This window comes from Misgurnus anguillicaudatus, chromosome 3 (genome assembly GCF_027580225.2).
Source record: "Misgurnus anguillicaudatus chromosome 3, ASM2758022v2, whole genome shotgun sequence".
In the NCBI taxonomy this organism is placed as follows: domain Eukaryota; kingdom Metazoa; phylum Chordata; class Actinopteri; order Cypriniformes; family Cobitidae; genus Misgurnus; species Misgurnus anguillicaudatus.
Window position 1 is genome coordinate 7860202 of NC_073339.2, and position 18062 is coordinate 7878263.

General features: G+C 41.0%; 1 long non-coding RNA gene across 2 annotated transcripts in view; it reads left to right on the forward strand.

Moving 5' to 3' along the window:
- The first annotated feature begins 2066 nt into the window (after positions 1-2066).
- The window catches only part of LOC141358848 (uncharacterized), a 144512-nt gene continuing 128516 nt past the window's right edge, over positions 2067-18062 (forward strand). Inside the window, exons 1-2 of one of the 2 annotated variants that reach the window (XR_012365333.1) lie at positions 2067-2140; positions 3302-3376. This is a non-coding gene — a long non-coding RNA (uncharacterized lncRNA). Of the gene's footprint in view, positions 2141-2821; positions 2948-3301; positions 3377-18062 lie in introns of those variants that run through there. The other variant, XR_012365331.1, reaches the window with a different exon arrangement.

Sequence of the window (18062 nt, forward strand, 5' to 3'; positions counted from 1 at the left end):
TAATTCTTTATTTTTGGCCATTTTGACTGTCAAACAGTATCTCAATTCACCTGAATGAACACTATCACTTGTATGTGTTTAATCCTCTGTTTTATAACCAGATACAAACAAATTTGAATATACTATGAAAACAATAATGAAACTATAAGAAGCGGGAAACACATTTGAGCTTCAAAGGTGTGGTGAATCCGAGGGAATTTTTACAGGTGTGTTCTGTCATCAATCTCAATCTTCCGTGACCAACTTTGGTTAGTTTGCCTATGGTGCTGAGCTCTGGTTTCTTTCTGTGAAGTGCTGTGTTTGGTGGGAAGACAATGTTTTGTTACTGCAACAACAAACAATGACTGTTTCTCTTACAGTAATCTACTGTATTTCAAGAAAGGGAACACCTTGTAGAAATATTTTCCGTACTTTTATATGTTTTAGTTTTACAGTATAGTTTTTACATGATATACCCTTTATGGTTTTACGTTTTGCAGATAACAGAAGTAATATGCGTGTAAAGCAAAAGGGAGACTTACATCATAGTTAGGCATACAGTATATTTTGGTGTGTTCACACTGACTGCAGGTATTTTTGGCAAATCTTACTGCATGAACAGGTGTATGACATCAAAGTACCACAAATCAGTTTTGTATCAATCTTACAGTGGCGCATAAATCCAACACATGTTTATAATTATTTAAACCAAACACTTTAATGTATTAGTTTATAGCCTTATTGTAAAGAGTTCCAAAGTTTATGTCATGGTCTGCTTTTAAATATGAAAGTAAAGGTCTGGTAAATTCCGAAGTTCTCTCTAATCACCTTGTTTGTTTGTTCTCATCATTGTTTATTTTCACCTTGTAAATCCCCTATCCTTACCTGTCTGATTAGGTGGACCTGGAAGCCAAAAAATGCCACTGTAAAAACTGGCAAAAAGCACAGGAAACAAAACATTGCGGTGGTTTAATGTTTAATTAGGGGGACCTCTGTTGTTAGAGTACAAATATATAACTTTTTGTACTACACATATTTTTATATGCATTTATATGCAAATCAATTTTTTATGATTTTTATATGATTAAATATGATTTAAATATGAAATCATGATATGATTTTTTAAAATAATACGTTTTATCCGTGAAAAATAACAAAAACTTTGCATTGCTTTGTATCTGCAAAGAATATCTAAATATAAATTTGATAGCCCCTTAAATGGGTCACCATTGTCAATACGCGACATTGGATCCATACTGAAAAATCCAGCTAAGACCAGCATAAGCTGGTGAGTTGGTTTTAGCTGGTCTCCCAGCTTGGTTTTAGCTTGTGATGCTGGTGTAGCAAGCTGGTAGTTGTGTTTTGGTCACATTTTAAGCTGGCCTAGCTGGACTTAGTGCCACCAGCTTTGTCAGACTGGAAGGACAAGCTTAAACCAGCAACTTCGCTGTTTCCATCAATGCATTGATTGACACGGTTTGCTCACAGCTAACAACCTATCAGTTTAATAATATAATTGTAGTAACGTTAGGCTATAATGCGTCGTAGACTTCTCTCCTTCCTCTTCTCTCATTGATTAAAAATCACATTTAACCTGCAGACGTGACATTGTAATCCAGGCGATGATAGTTAGTAGACTTATGTAGCCTATCGCCACCAACAGAACGGTCCTAAAACTCAGTTGTGTATTCCAGCATTCATGGGATTTGCTGCAAAGTGCCAAGCCAGGAGATGTCGCCAACGCAGCACTGTAATGTTTGTTTGTAGAGAGATTTTAAACCTATAAAAATATTTAAGGATTTCTGCAATAATTACTTCTTGTAATTAAATATTAAGCTGTTACATAGCCAGATATTTATATGTCTTTTTCACTTTTTCCATCTTCCCAGTTCAAAGGTGTTCGAACTCGCGCTTTGTTGGAATTTGATGATTTTTGCAACGTGTAAACTCAGATGAATGTGTTTTAGGCTCATTTACCGATCAATAGTATGATCAAAAAAAAAAAAAAATAACGTTAATAAAAAGAAATAATAATCATGCCTGTTTTTAAACTTTGGTATATTCTCGCGAGATTTGGCAACATTGAGCGCGAACAGGAGGCTGAAACACACGGGTCGCGTGCATGATTTATATTCATTTAGTCGGTTGATAAAACGCTACTGTAAGTGTTTGAAAGGAACTTAATTGAAAATAAGTGTTTTAATCTACGTATAATTATATAATATGCATACATATTTTGCCAAGTTCATCATAATGAAATGTTCAAGGAGAAATTATATTGTTTACATATTTTCCTGAGGTAAATTTACGTAATGAAGGAAGAACTTTTTACTCTGCATTTAACAGATTATTTAACTACGAACATAATGGTATAACGAAATATATAATTGTATAATGATACCATATGTTTCCTATTTTGTGTATTTGTAAGTTTGATGAACTTGCTTCACTAAAGCACGCATCTGCAGTAACGTTAGCCTACACACACGGTGTAATTTGGGCAAACAGAAAAAGCTGACCAATATAAATAGTGCGATTTAATTATTCTGTGCACATGCAGCAAATTACAAGCTGCTGTGATTAAATTTCGATTAAAAATCCCATAGTTCCCCAAAAAGTTTTTACAATCGCTTGAGGTGGTTTTTGATTTATGCGAAAATTAGTAAATGCGAATAATGGCGATGAAACCCACGTGACTGACCGTCTAGCTGTTTCCGCTGGAGTTGTCTTTACCATATATGGGGCTCGACGTCGTCACAATGTCATTGCTGCTAGTGCCATCATCAAAAATGCTGCATTCTTTCTTCTGTGCACATTATTCGGTTTGTTTACTGTTGGTTACCAGGTTACCAATATCACAGTCATTCGCTCAAACAAACTCGATGGAAACCCACCTAATTCGCATTTCTTTGTTTTTCTTTACGTTTTGATGGAAAGCCAGCTGTCTAATATGGTTAGGGGAACTCGGGTCAGTTTTATTATGCAAGTTCATAAAAAATAATCTTGCTCTTGTTGAACAATTAGCAAGTTTTGATGGAAATTATGAGCAGAAAATAACTGCTTGGACAAACGTTCACTTATTTTCTGTGTATTTTCCTTAAATCTTTTATAACGTCTTTTGTTTAAACGAGTATGTTATCAAAACTCTTCAAATAAGAATAAAGATAATATTGAACTGAGATTTTACAGCGTTTAAAGCATGTTTACCTCTGCCAATTCTATATAATATAATTTAATTTAATTAAGTATGCTGATAGGAACAATCTTAATTTATGGGGTGCTCTTTCATTATTGCACTAATTTTACGTTTTTATGTTTCAAGAAGGAGCAAGAAACACACAGCCTAGGTTTGTCAATGCAGAATCAGGATGTCACACAAGAAAAAGAAACTTCACAGGTGAGAACAGAACTTTAACACTTGGCTCAACATAATGGACTGCCCAGTGGCCCGGGGCAAGCGTGAGAGATGTTCGGGCACGTAAAAAGTATTGTCACTTGCCCGATCGGGCCAGTGCTTCACCTCAGTCACTAAAATATATTTTCATCAATGTATATTATTTAACATCTTGGAAGCAGACATTACCTTGGGTAAAACACGACGAAAGAAACAATGCAATATTTTGCACAGTTTGCTGTCAGTTTAAAGGTAAAGCAGAAAAGTTCGGAGCCTTTTTTCGTTGGAACATGTCTGTTGTATATGTATACAATTATATTTAACTTTTGAATTATTGTTTTTAACTATGTGACACTGACATTTTTTAATAGGGCCAGTGAAAATTTTGGCAGGGCAAGTAAAAACCTGAACCACCAGTATAAAAAATTATGCGTTGAGCCCTGTATAAAATCTATTAATAACATTAACAACATTAACAAGTGTTTGTAGGATTATATATGGACCAATCATAAAAAACGTAATTAGTAAAATATAGAAAACAAAATTGTAAGATGAACAATTTCTCATCATTTATTAGCTTGCATATTGGCTGTATATTAGTAGGCTACTTTGAAAGCACATATTTACTCCTTATTCTTCATGACCATATTCTGCATTAGGGATGGGACGGTATAAAATTTTCAAATCATGATTATAGTGACCAAAGTTATCACGGTTATTAATATTATCATGGTTTTCATTAAAATGAGATGGAAATGTTCAAAAAGAACTGATACACACACTGAAAACATTTGAACAAATTTTATTTTTGAAAATCACACTTTTAATATTTCATGTCCCTGAAATTATTTCTGTGGTAAAAATAAATAAATCTGTCTAATAAGTTTACCGTGAATGAATACAATACATTAACCCTTAAATGCCTTCTTGTGCAAAAAATTGTTGCATGTGCGCGCCTGCGTCAAACTGATTCTGGCTGGACAGGATTTTCTGCAAGTTTCAAAAATCACGGTAATCAAACACGGTTGTAATGATAATTTAATTTTAAACGACAATACTAACCGTCAGGACATTTATTCTGCATCCCATAATCCAGTGGTCTCCAACGTGGTGCCCGCCAAAGCACATTCTATTAATAGTCTCAATTGTAATATTTATTGATTTATTTTTATATGTGCTTGGCTTCTTTTATGTATGTTAACATTTTAAAAAATACTAAAACATATCAACAAGTAAATTAAAATAAAATCAACAAGTAAAACAAAAAAGTTTTAATACAGATACAGTTTATATCGAAAAGTAGCCCTTCAGATGTATGAACAAAAACTACTGCAAAAAAATCATGTATGCCGAATGCGTAATGTAACCACAAGGTGTCACTCTTAAACCAACTTTACCACACTTTGTTTCGACCTACTTGTCTACAGGACAACTCTGATTAACTTTTTTGATCCACTTTAAACATGTATAGTGTATTAACACATGCTTATATATGGCAAATTATTTGTAGGGATATTTACAGTGTATTATTTTTTTCAGCAATTTCACCATTTCTAATGCTTGGTGCACACCAAAAGATAATCGGGCTGATTTTGGGTCGATTTCCCCTCTTCCGTCAATCCTAGCTATGTCCTGATTATCTTGATGGTTCTACAGATTATCTTATCAGATTTTTCCTTGGTTTGAGGTGTGCTAAGATTGTCCTAACCTAATCGGAAGAACGTCGAAGCCGCCCCGATCGCAAATTGTAAATATTAAACATGTTAAAAAATATTTACGATCAGAAATCCTGATGTGTGGTGGGAACCCCGATGACAAACGCGTGGACGCTCTTGAGATTATCACGTGAAACTAAACAATGTCCATTATGGAAAGCGAGCTAATGGAAGACGAAACCCTAACAACTATAGTCATGGCACAGCAGGCACAGTCCAAAGTAAGAGAAAGACATCAGAATGTTCAAAAGCACATTTTATGTCATGTCTTTATACCCGTTGTTCGCCATGTTTGTTTATTGCGAAGTCACATTTGGCCACGAGAGACATCGCAAGATCTCCGTGAGATTTCCTGTGTTTACATTCGAGAATCTGTTCACTATAGGAGCAAAACAGTTAAATGTAGGATCTTTTATCCTCATGTTTGTGGTCTATCACATTTTGAAAATCTTATAAGATGTAAAAAATCTTGTGGTGTGTACCCAGCATATATTTAATGGTTTCATAAAATGTTTAATTGTATGTGCATTGTTGTCAGGGAATTGATTGATTATTATTATTTGTAGTATAAGTATTAATTAGCCAATCTAGGACTTTTTATTTGGCAAAAATGAAGAATTGAAATTTCCAATTTATTTACGACACGTCAAGTATTTCCCACGTCACGATACATGAGTGGAATATACCCTATATTAAGACACAGATATATAAAAAATATGAGGAACCTAATTACGGGTTAGTTTTTGTAACAGGTGGAGTTACACAGAACTATGAGACTTGACTTCTCGTATGAGATTTGTTTTCTTGGCACGATGCGAGGTGGTTTATTGCTTAAGTTCCGCTTAAAGCCAAAATATGTACGATTTTTGTAATAAAACATCCAAAACCACTTGCACAGTGATATATTTAATGCTGCTATCCCAAAAGTTCCCAAGGATTTGTAAATCCAAAGAAAATCCAAGTCCCTTGTTATTGTTCCCTTCTAGTGACTTGATATCCCCAGTGTTATCCTTAGTTTCTGAAGTGCACAAACGCAAAGTGCCGGTTATACAGCATAAAATAATGTGATCAAACGTACAGGTAAAAAAACTATAATTTATTTTCTTATCCATGAACATGATTAACCAAATCCATACGCCTCTGGATAATGTAAACATCTTCCATCTTTCCAATCTCTTTCATAACATTATTAATGCTGGGTACACACCAAAAGATAATCGGGCTGATTTTGGGCCTAGCTATGTCCCGAGTATTTTGATAGTTCTACAGATTATTTTATCAGATTTTCCCTTGGTGTGAGGTGTGTTAAGAGCGTCCGAACCTGATCGGAAGAACGTCTGAGCCGCCCCGTTCGCGAATTGTAAATATTAAACATGTTTAATATACGATCAGAACTTCTGATGTGTGGGGGGAACCCAGATGACAAACGCGTGCACGCTCTTGGGATTATCACGTGAAACGAAACAATATCCAATCAGAAAGCGAGATGATGGAAGACGGAAGCAGTCATGGCGCAGCACAAAGTGAAGTTGATGCAAAGTCAACTTATACAGACCATGTTTACGGTGTCTCCACGACTTCAATTCTATTCAATTTTATTTATATAGCGCTTTTCACAATTGTTAATCGTTTCAAAGCAGCTTTACATGAGTAGATGTAGGGGAGAACACAGAATAATCAATAGATAATATAAGAAGTAGAATACAGCGGCTAAGAATAAACCGTACAAGCGAGCGTAGTAATAATGTAACGTATACAGTAAAGCGCTAAGTTAAGCCAAAGTTGGCTGACTCTCCCGGGGATAAAAAACCCAGTGGGAAAACTCCTAGAAGGACAAAAACCCTTGGGAGAGATTATTATATATTTAAATATATAAACACTGTAGGTATAGGAAGTGGGTAAGTGGATTTAACTGGTTCAGCCGGTGGTTGTTGGTCGCGTATCGGCTGGGCTCACGTTGAAGGACAGCCAGTAGATCAGTGGTGTGATGCACTTCACAGCAGCAGGAACTGGGTCTGTTTGTCTTATTGTCCTCGGGGTCAAGGACGAGACAGGGAGACAAAAACAGAATGCTATTAGCGTAGGGGCCGTTTGCATGTAATGCAAGTGTCATACCAGGGCTCGAAATTGCGACCATTTTGGTCGCATATGCGACCGAAATTTAATCTGTGCGACCTTAAAATATATTTGGGAGCATTTGTGCGACTGCCCATTTTGTTGTGACGCGAGTTGATTGTGATCCTGCGTGGTGGCGCTGTCCCAGGTTCAGTGTTCTGTCCAACGATACATAACCAATCAAATTTCACCATTAAGTTCTTGCGTTTAATGAAGACCGCAGATTGGCTAATATGAGCGTCAGTCATTCCTTGTTTCAGTGAAGCGCGGAAATGTGAAAAGACGAACGCGTCGCGAGCATGACGAGAGCGAGACGATTACAGCCAAGGTTATTACTGTTTCTTTGATGACGATCGGGATTCAAATGTAACTCCACCACCGGAAAATACGAGTTGACGTTAAACCTTTCAGAGAGAGTGGCTTAAAGATTTCGAGTGTCTATGAAAATGTAACTGTTTACTGTAAATCCTGTAAAACGGTGTTAATGGCGGAATCAAAACATTTTAAGCGCCAGACGTACCTTGCTTAAACATGGCGAAAGTGCCAAAAACACAAGACGTGTCATGACAAATGTGTTTATTATTGATGGAGACACCGACCTGTCTGTCAGTGTGTTTAATGGTGTATGTGCGCATGCGCTGGTGAATGGACATTTGACAAACATCCTTGTGGTCCATGTTGCTGTGGAATACGACAATGCTGATGGTATGTTTTTGTTGTATTTTTTAAAACATTGCCTATTTAGTAGTAAAAGCATCCTGGTAATGCAGTTATCAATACCAATATATGTTAGCCTTCTATATTAGGGTCACTTTTGTAATGTCACAATTAATCAGTGTTTTACGTGTTTGCTAGATTTTCTATGTAATCTTAATCATGTGACCTGTAATTGTTAAATTATTATTGCTGCTATACTATTTCAACAGCATTTGGGTATTAATTTAGGAATTTATGCAGCAAAAAAGCATAAAATAGAAGACCAACTTTTAAATGCTGGCCATAGGACGTGTAAAGCCTGGTGGTGGTGTTTTATTTTTAATAAAATAAATCTATTAACATTTACATTGTAGTTGTGGTACTTTTTAATTTTTGGATGGATGCGCCTAAATTTTTGCTGGTGCTCCTAACTCTTTAAAGTTGGGAGCACCAGTGCTACCAAATAAAAAAGTTAATTTTGAGCCCTGCATACAGCGTTGTGGTTTAAAATCCGCTCGGTTCCAGACAGGCTAACTATTGCGGCAGACTTCACCCAAACCCCTTTCTGTGAAAATCATTCCAAACACTATTATTGAAATTTCTTCCTGCGTATCGTCCGCCTTGCTTATTCTGAAGTCTCACAAGATTTTGTTCACAGTCGAGACTGGTTGAAAATCTGTTTGTGTGTGATGTGCCGTCTTTGACACATCCTGGCACACCACACACTATACGAGCAAAACGGTTAAATCTAGGATTTTTTATCCTCATGTTTGTGGTCTATCACTTTTTGAAAATCTTATAGGATGTAAAAAATCTGTTGTTGTGTACCCAGCATAAGCTTCACCTTTGTTATTGTGTAATTGTTTAATAGTGACCTTTAGTGGCGAAAATCTACATATTGTGACTAAGCTAAAAGAATTTGGGCAAAGTGGAAATGCCAGATTGGTTAGGTTGTCTGTGCCTCAGGGTTTATATGCACCTGAATACTGCACATTTAACATGGCACAATCTGATGTCTCAGTGCTGCGGCATATGATAGATATGCGTAAGTCATTGCATGTTAATTCAACATAGGGCAGTGGTTCTCAAACGTTTTTAGTGTGCGGCCCCCCTTGTGTACGTGCATTTCTTCGCGGCCCCCCAAAGAAAATTTATGACAAATTTGTTCTAAAATGTAACATTTTAATTAAAGGAATATTCCATTTTCTTAAAAGAAAAATCCAGATAATTTACTCACCACCCTGTCATCCAAAATGTTGATGTCTTTCTTTGTTCAGTCGAGAAGAAATTATGTTTTTTGAGGAAAACATTGTAGGATTTTTCTCATTTTAATGGACTTTAATAGAGCCCAACATTTAATACTTAACTCAACACTTAACATTTTTTTCAACGGAGTTTCAAAGGTCTATAAACGATCCCAAACGAGTCTTATCTAGCGCAACGATTGTCGTTTTTGACAAGAAAAATAGAAAATATGCTCTTTTAAACCTCAACTTTTTGTCTAGGTCCGGTCCAGCGCGACCTAACGGAAATGTGTAGTGACGTAGGGAGGTCACGTGTTACATGTATAAAACGCACATTTGCGGACCATTGTAAACAATAAACTGACACAAAGACAATAATTAATATCATTCGACAACCAACAACGTCGGAACGGTCCTCTTTCTCAACATTTGTAAACACTGGGGCGGAGTTTCGCGTTCGTCCTCTGTGACCTGGGGCGTGGGGTCACGCTATCGCATCACGACCGGATTTAGACGAGAAGTTGTGGTTTAAAAGTGGATATTTTTTATTTTTCTTGTCAAAAATGACAATCGTTTTGCTAGATAAGACCCTTATTCCTTGTTTGGGATCGTTTATAGTCCTTTGAAACTCTGTTGAAAAAAACTGTTAAGTGTTGAGTTAAGTATTAAATGTTGGGCTCTATTAAAGTCCATTAAAATTAAAAAAATCCTGGAATGTTTTCCTCAAAAAACATAATTTCTTCTCGACTGAACAAAGAAAGACATCAACATTTTGGATGACATGGTTGTGAGTAAATTATCTGGATTTTTCTTTTAAGAAAATGGAATATTCCTTTAAACAAAACACATAAAATTATTCAAAGTAGTGCTGTTGGTTAGTAGCCTTATATTTTTTGGTTTAATTACACAGAATTCATGATAAATTAATGTATTTTATAAAATTTCATAAAACTGGGGCCCCCCTGGCACCATCTCGCGGCCCCCAGTTTGAGAACCACTGACATAGGCTATCAGATTTGCATTGCTAATTAAGTCACAAATAATGTTGCTGAAACCTAAAAGTGGGCATCTTTAACTTCAGATATAAGAGCAACAAAAGCATGTCTGACTTAAAAATTGTTCCTCTCTTAGTTTAAAAACACATTACATTACACACATACTTCCCGATTCCCGTTCAGTAACTGAGGGTGTAAACAAGTGCTTATCTGTTGAAATGTTGATCTGCTGAAACCTCATATTCTGGAAATTTCCTGGATCGACCTGTTTCAGACCTTCATATTCTTTCAATTTATATGTTTATTCAATTCTTTATTTCATAAATCAACGTTTTTGTGAATATTATGTTTTTTATGTTTGGCCTCTTAGTGGCAACAGTGCTGTCCGTTACCATACATTAAGTAATAATTTACAAATGTATGAAAAATGTGGATGAACAGGCACGATTACAGGCTGTAAACTTTTTTTTATTTATAGTGTTGCCCACGTTTAACTGATCCTTGCCTGATACGCCCAGCTGCACAGATCGCAAATAGTGGACGTCCTTGTTACGCTTTTAGACCTGTTGCAAGACAATGACGTTTTTTTGTATCAGTTAAAAATATTCAAAAAATGCTGCATTGTCATGCATAAGACAAATTTCCAAATGTATCATATGGGTCAGAGACGTGCGCTAGTTTCTACGCAGGCATGTGACACAGACTTTAGGTGTGGCTTGCATTGTTATGTGACGCACTGCTTTAAAAGTATGTGGTGAAACAAGTACCACTTATCAGGACGTTGAGGGTATAATGTGTCATTTATTTGTAAATCTATATCTTCGAATGAAAGAGCAGTGTGTAATCAATGGCATCACAGAATCTAAAATATTACATAATAAATTTTAACCATTTGTTAATGCGCTTGTTTCCTATTCTTATATATAGTAGTGAGAAAAAGGAACCTGCTAATCTTTCTTTGAAAAGCTAATTTCAGAATTTGTATAACTAGTATTGGTGATAAAATTATTGATTATTAACAATAAAACCACTTGATTTACGTTATATTAACGTTATGTTAACCTCCCCCGGGACAGCACACTTACTGAATGCATCATGACTTTACAAATTAAAGCTATTTCATTATTAGGTTTGATGACATGCATACAAAATGTATAAGTAAAATTATTACAAAATAAAATACTTATTGTGGATTATGGTAGAAAGCATTGGTACTGTGATCTCGCAACTACACTTTAGATGGTTCACACCCTTGTCAACCATCCAAAAGAAAGTCTCAGGCAAACCTGTAGACTGTGTTTCTCTTTTGTATTTTAAGCTGTCGGACTGCTCAATCACCCTGTCTGTCTCATTCTGTGAAGAACGCACTCCACCCAGCAATGCTTACGAAACCATTGACCATGTTTATTTCTCACTCTTTGTAGTCCTGTCTTTTGTGCCGTCACTGTGAAAGCACTGCACACTTCATCTGTTGTGTGGTACGTACAATATTAAAAGTTAGTTGTTATTGTCATTCTGGTTTAAGTGTTACATAACACCAGAGGAGCTGTTTTGTATAACTAGCAGTGCCAGTCGAGTCTATAAATAAATCAAAGGCGCACTTGGATATCTAAACTCTATCTCTTTATCTCACGAAATATTGAAAAGTATACGCATGTTAGCACAGTATGTAAACAGATTTTCAGGAACAAACAGGGCAGATATATACAAGCCCTATTAATAGTTGACTAAACAGATCTGGTAAAAATATTTATTATGAAAACTTGTCTTAACCCCCAACACAATAACATATTTTATAACCTGTTACTATAATATCACATTTATCCAAATCAACTTGTGGTGATTAACATTTTTATCCCTACACTGTAAAAACTTAAAAAAAAATATTTCAATTTATAATGCCTAAAAACATTTAGTTGATTCAACTTAGATTTTCTCACTTAAGTAGAAATTTAGAAAATTAAAGGTTACTTCAATTGGTAACACCTAAAATATTTAAACATCTTCAACTTTACTTAAAGTGAGAAAATTTTGGTTGAAAAAACTTTTAGGCGTTAGATTTTTAGGCATTACCAATTGAAGTAATTGTTTTAAGGTAAAACTGCTTTGAAACATTTAAACAATTGTGAAAAGCGCTATATAAATACAATTGAATTGAAGTTGATCTAACTACCAATTGAGATACAGGAACAAAACATTTTGTTTAATAGTATTATACATTACAATACTAAAAAGAATAAAGCCCTGCTTAAGGTTCCATTGATGAGACTGAATAAACATCTTGCTTGTACTTATTTTTATAGTACTGTATAAGTACTTGGTACCAGTCCAAAACCTAACCCTAATCCATATTAAGTACATGTCATCATTACCGGTGTTTTGTTGGGTAAGTACATTGCAAATGAATCATCTTAAGCATATAAAACCAAACAGTCAGTCATTGTTATAAATGTAAATACGCATATTTATTTAAAAAAAGTGATCCACTCACACTGAAAAACCTAATAAGTTGACTGAACTCAATTTATTTGAGTAAACTCGTTCCCTCAATTAAATTAACTAATGGGTCTTCCAAAAACGTATATATTTAAGTTTACTTAACTTGGTGGCCACATAGACTGAACTTAAATTGTTGAGTTCACCACACTTGGAGTTTGTACTGTGCACTTAAACAATTAATTTCATAAAGACTGAACTTAAATTGTCATTTAACTTTTTATAACAAGGTGTATTAAAAGGTAATCAGGACCGACTCTATTTCACTCAATGAACTTAATTCTCCACAGAAGCACACAAGAAACTGCACTGTTCACGTGTATCTTCATTATAGTGAAGAGAAATACAATGAGTTAAATGTGGGGCATGCATACTAAAGGAAACACTGATCACCTGAACGGTGACTTCACAAAAAAACTATAATTTACAAAAAAAAAAAACATCAATTACAAAAAGTGTAAAACTCTAAGAAATGTTATCAACTGGTTTATATGTCCTATCAGTTGTTATTCTTGGATCAAAGATAAATAATTCAAATCATTTCTCACAGCATTTTGAACTGATAATCTTAAGTTAATTGCACTTTAATTTTTATGTTTATGGTTTATATAAGTTCCCTTTCAGTCGGTCACTACGACGTCACGTCGTGACCGACGAATTGGGAACCGCTTCGCGGGTGACCTATCTACTTCGAGAACTATCAGAAACGCCAATGAACTTGGCATGCAGGTATTTGCATAATGCCGGCGCCGCCCCGCCAGGTGCGTATATAAGGCACAGGTGCATAATACCAAATCAGCTTTATTGCTTCGAAGCCGGCAGACATCTGCTCTCGAGAAGCTGTTACTGATCTTCGTAGATCCTGTGCTGTGTGGGAAACAATATCTCAGCTTGCTGAAGTTGGTTGGGCAAAGACACCTCAGTGGAGGCTCGCAGTGTTTTTTCCACCCTTTCTCTCTCTCTCTGTCTCTTTAATTTAGGACTTGAGTTCGAGTGAGTGCGTTTGCCTCTCCCTGTGTGTTTCACCAGCTCGCACAAAAGAGTGATTTCCCTAAAAGAGCAGCACGTTTGAGCTTTGTGTCTTTTTAAAGACAGCCACTCATTCGTGTCACGGTCGGGGTCGTCTTTTTAAAGATGGATTTCCGTCCGTGCTCCGTTTCTGGATGCGGTGTGTTTATCGCCCCCCAGGATGGCCACAAGCGTTGTCTCTCGTGTCTGGGGCTCCAGCACGCAGAGGCAGCGTTGCGTGATAGTTCATGCCCCGTCTGCGAGGGCATGACTATAGCGGATTTGCGGAGACGGGTGTCGTTCCTCCGGCACAGGCCCCCGCCTTCCCAGTCTGGTGCTGCTAAGGGCGCAGCTACCAGATTGGCGAAGGATGACCTCCGTATAACGGTGCTGGGTCGGTCTGCTGGTTCGTCCAGTAGCTCCCAGCGCCCTGATCCGTTGCCAGCGGAGGTCCCGATGGAGACGAGCGGCCCGTGTTCGACGGTGTCCTCGCGCTCTGTCGAGCCTCCACCTGACGCGATATCCACCGTAACGTCGGAGGGGGGGTTGTCAGCCTCGGACGTCGATCCGGATCCGCTCCCGCCTTCGGGCCAGGTTGCGGCTTCTGCGTTCGACCCTGAGATGGCAGCCATGCTCGCTCGGGCGGCGGAGGCGGTCGGCTTGGAGTGGACTAAACCTCCCCCACCTGAACCGTCCCGCCTCGATGATTGGTTCTTCGGGGGTGCCAGGGCTTCTCAGTCCTCGCCCCCGGTGCCTTTCTTCCCCGAGGTGCATGAAGAGCTGACGCGGTCGTGGAAAACCCCGTTTTCCGCCCGGAACCGGCCGTATCAGCCTTCACCTCTCACCTCTCTCGAGGGTGGAGATGCCAAGGGGTACACTGGTATCCCGTCAGTGGAGCGCCCGGTCGCGATGCAGTTGTGTCCGGCCGGTGTCGCTTCCTCCTGGCGGGACCAGCCTACTCTCCCCTCACGGGCCTGTAAGCAGTCTTCGGCGCTGTCCGGTGCTGCTTACAAGGCTTGTGGGGAGGCAGCCTCTGCCCTGCATGCCATGGCATTGCTGCAGGTTCATCAGGCTAAGGCTCTGAGGGATCTGCACGCGGGAGGTCACGACTCGGCGGAGTTCTCTGAACTACGTGCGGCTACAGATGTGGCGCTTCGTGCGACCAAGGTCACCGCACGCGCCGTCGGGCGTGCGATGTCTACCCTGGTAGTCCAGGAACGCCATCTCTGGCTGTGTCTGGCGGACATGAAGGACGCTGATAAAACCCGGCTCCTGAATGCTCCGGTTTCCCAGACCGGCCTGTTCGGCGAGATGGTCGAGGAGTTTGCCCAGCAATTCTCCGCGGCCAAGAAGCAGACTGAGGCCATCGCTCAGATCATGCCACGTCGGAAGCGTCCTGCGCCTGCCCCATCCACGTCGGCGCCTCAGCCTGCTCCTCGCCGAGGGCGTCCTGCGGCGGCCGCCTCCGTTCCTCCCCGGGGCTCTTCTAAGAAGCGAGGAACCGGTCGTCAGCAGCCCGCCCCGCCCGCTCAGCCCGCTGCAAAGGGTGGTAAAAGAAGATCAAAGCGGCCCTGAGACGGGCGACCTAGAGATGGAGGGGATCGCTCTTCGGGAGATGGTGAAGGCACCACTCCCCCCACCGGAGGAGGGCCGGTTGGGGAATCTTTTGTTTCATTTTTCTGTTCCGCCGACTTTTCAGTCGGCACCCACAAATCCACAAAAAGAGCGAATTCCACTTCCATCTCTAGGTCTTCAGATGAGCTCCGGAGATACGAGAGGGCTCATAACCCCCCCTCGTTCTCCGACTCATCAGAGGAGAACGAGAGCGACGCACGGGCTCGTAACCCCACCGCGCTCTCAGCCGGTAGGAGACAGCTACGGGCTCATAACCCATCGTCTCCCTCCTCCTTCGCCAGAGGGTGCATCGAGTGGTGTGAGGTGTCTTCAGCAGAGCCTCCCTTACTCAACCACCCAGCAACGGACTCAGGTGAGTGTTATCACACACAACACTGCTGTCGGTGCGGCCGTTACGCACACACCGGCGATCACCTCCGTTGCGCCCGCCGCGGGTACACCGATCGTGCCTTTAGTCCCTCTCGCACGGTATCTGGGGGCGTGGGAACAGCTTCCCAGCCCGTCGCGTTGGCTTTTACGCACGATTCGTCTCGGCTATGCGATCCAATTTGCCCGGCGTCCCCCCAAATTCTCCGGCGTTCGTTTCACTACGGTGAGAGCTGCCGATGCGCACGTCCTCCGTGCGGAGATCGCTGTCTTATTGGCGAAAGACGCGATTCAGCCGGTCCCTCCAGCCGAGATGAGGTCGGGGTTTTACAGCCCTTACTTTATTGTACCCAAGAAAAGCGGCGGCTTGCGACCGATCCTGGACCTGCGTTCGCTGAACCGTGCACTTCACAGAATGCCGTTCAAAATGCTGACGCCCAAACGCATATTTCCATGCATTCGTCCAAACGATTGGTTCGCATCTATCGACCTGAAGGACGCGTACTTTCATGTATCGATTCTCCCCCGGCACAGGCCGTTTCTCCGCTTTGCGTTCGAGGGGCGAGCATACCAGTACAAAGTCCTCCCATTCGGGCTCTCTCTGTCGCCCCGTGTATTCACCAAAGTAGTGGAGGGGGCTTTAAAACCCCTGAGAGAGAGAGGTGTGCGCATTCTCGCGTATCTGGACGATTGGCTAATAATAGCTCAAACACGTCAGACGCTGTGCGATCACAGAGATTTAACTTTAAAACACCTCGCTCGTTTGGGTCTTCGGGTCAACTGGGAAAAGAGCAAGCTTTGCCCCGTGCAGAGAATCTCTTTTCTCGGTATGGAACTGGACTCGATCGATTTGACAGCTCGTCTAACAGAAGCGCGTGTACAGTCGATTCTGACTTGCCTGAATACATTCAAGAGCAAGAGCGCGGTCCCGCTGAAACAATTTCAGAAGCTTTTGGGGCATATGGCAGCAGCCGCAGCTGTAACTCCGCTCTGACTGCTTCATATGCGACCGCTTCAGCGTTGGCTTCACGATCGAGTCCCGAGGGGAGCGTGGTTGCGCGGCATTCACCGTGTTATCATTACACCTGCGTGTCGTCGCACTTTCACTCCGTGGTCAGACCGTGCGTTTCTCCGAGCCGGTGTGCCTCTGAGACAGGTCTCCAGGCACGCGATAGTATGCACAGATGCGTCAGACACGGGGTGCGGGGCCACGTACGATGGGCTTGCGGCTTCGGGGGTCTGGACGACACCCCAGCTGCATTGGCACATAAACTGCCGGGAAATGTGGGCTGTATATCTTGCGCTCGTCCGTTTCAGCAACGAGTTACGGGGCAAAGATGTATTAGTTCGTACAGACAACACTGCGACCGTGGCGTACATCAATCGTCAAGGCGGTTTACGCTCGCGTCACCTGTCGCATCTCGCCCGTCACCTCCTCACTTGGAGTCAGAAGAATTTGAGGTCTCTTCGTGCCATTTACATCCCGTGCACGCTCAATGTAGAGGCGGATGCGCTCTCTCGGGCTGCGCGTCCCGGCGAATGGCGACTCCACCCCATTGCGGTTCAGCAAATTTGGAGACGTTTCGGCAAAGCGCAGATAGATCTGTTTGCTTCCCCAGAGACGACCCATTGTCGCCTGTTCTATTCACTAGCCGACGACTCGCTCGGCGTGGATGCATTGGCACACAGCTGGCCGCGAAACATGCGCAAATACGCGTTCCCTCCGGTGAGCCTCATTGCGCAAACCTTATGCAAAATCCGGGAGGACGAGGAGAGCGTGCTGTTGGTGGCACCGTATTGGACAACCAGGAGCTGGTTTCCAGAACTCTCTCTCCTCGCGACAGCCCCTCCGTGGAAGATTCCCCTGAGGAAGGACCTTCTTTCTCAACAAGAGGGCACATTATGGCACCCGCGCCCCGACCTGTGGAACCTCCATGTGTGGTCTCTGGACGGGGCACGGAGGATATGAGTGATTTACCGCAAGAGGTATCTAACACTATTGCTGCTGCGCGAGCGCCGTCTACGAGACAGGCTTACGCGCTTAAATGGAACCTGTTTGTCGACTGGTGTTCTTCCCGAAGTGAAAACCCCCGAGAATGCCCGATTAGTGTTGTGCTTTTATATCTCCAGCGTCGCTTGGAGAATAGGCTGTCACCATCCACTATTAAAGTCGATATCGCTGCGATATCAGCTCACCATTCACCCGTAAACGGTAGGACAGTGGGTCAGCACGACCTAGTCATTAGATTTCTCAGAGGCGCTCGAAGACTGAATCCTTCGCGTCCCCCCTCTATTCCTCCTTGGGACCTGTCCTTGGTGCTGAAATCACTCCAGGAAGCCCCATTCGAGCCTCTGCATAGTGTGAGTGTTAAGTTTCTTACAATGAAAACTTTAACTCTCCTTGCTTTGGCTTCTGTTA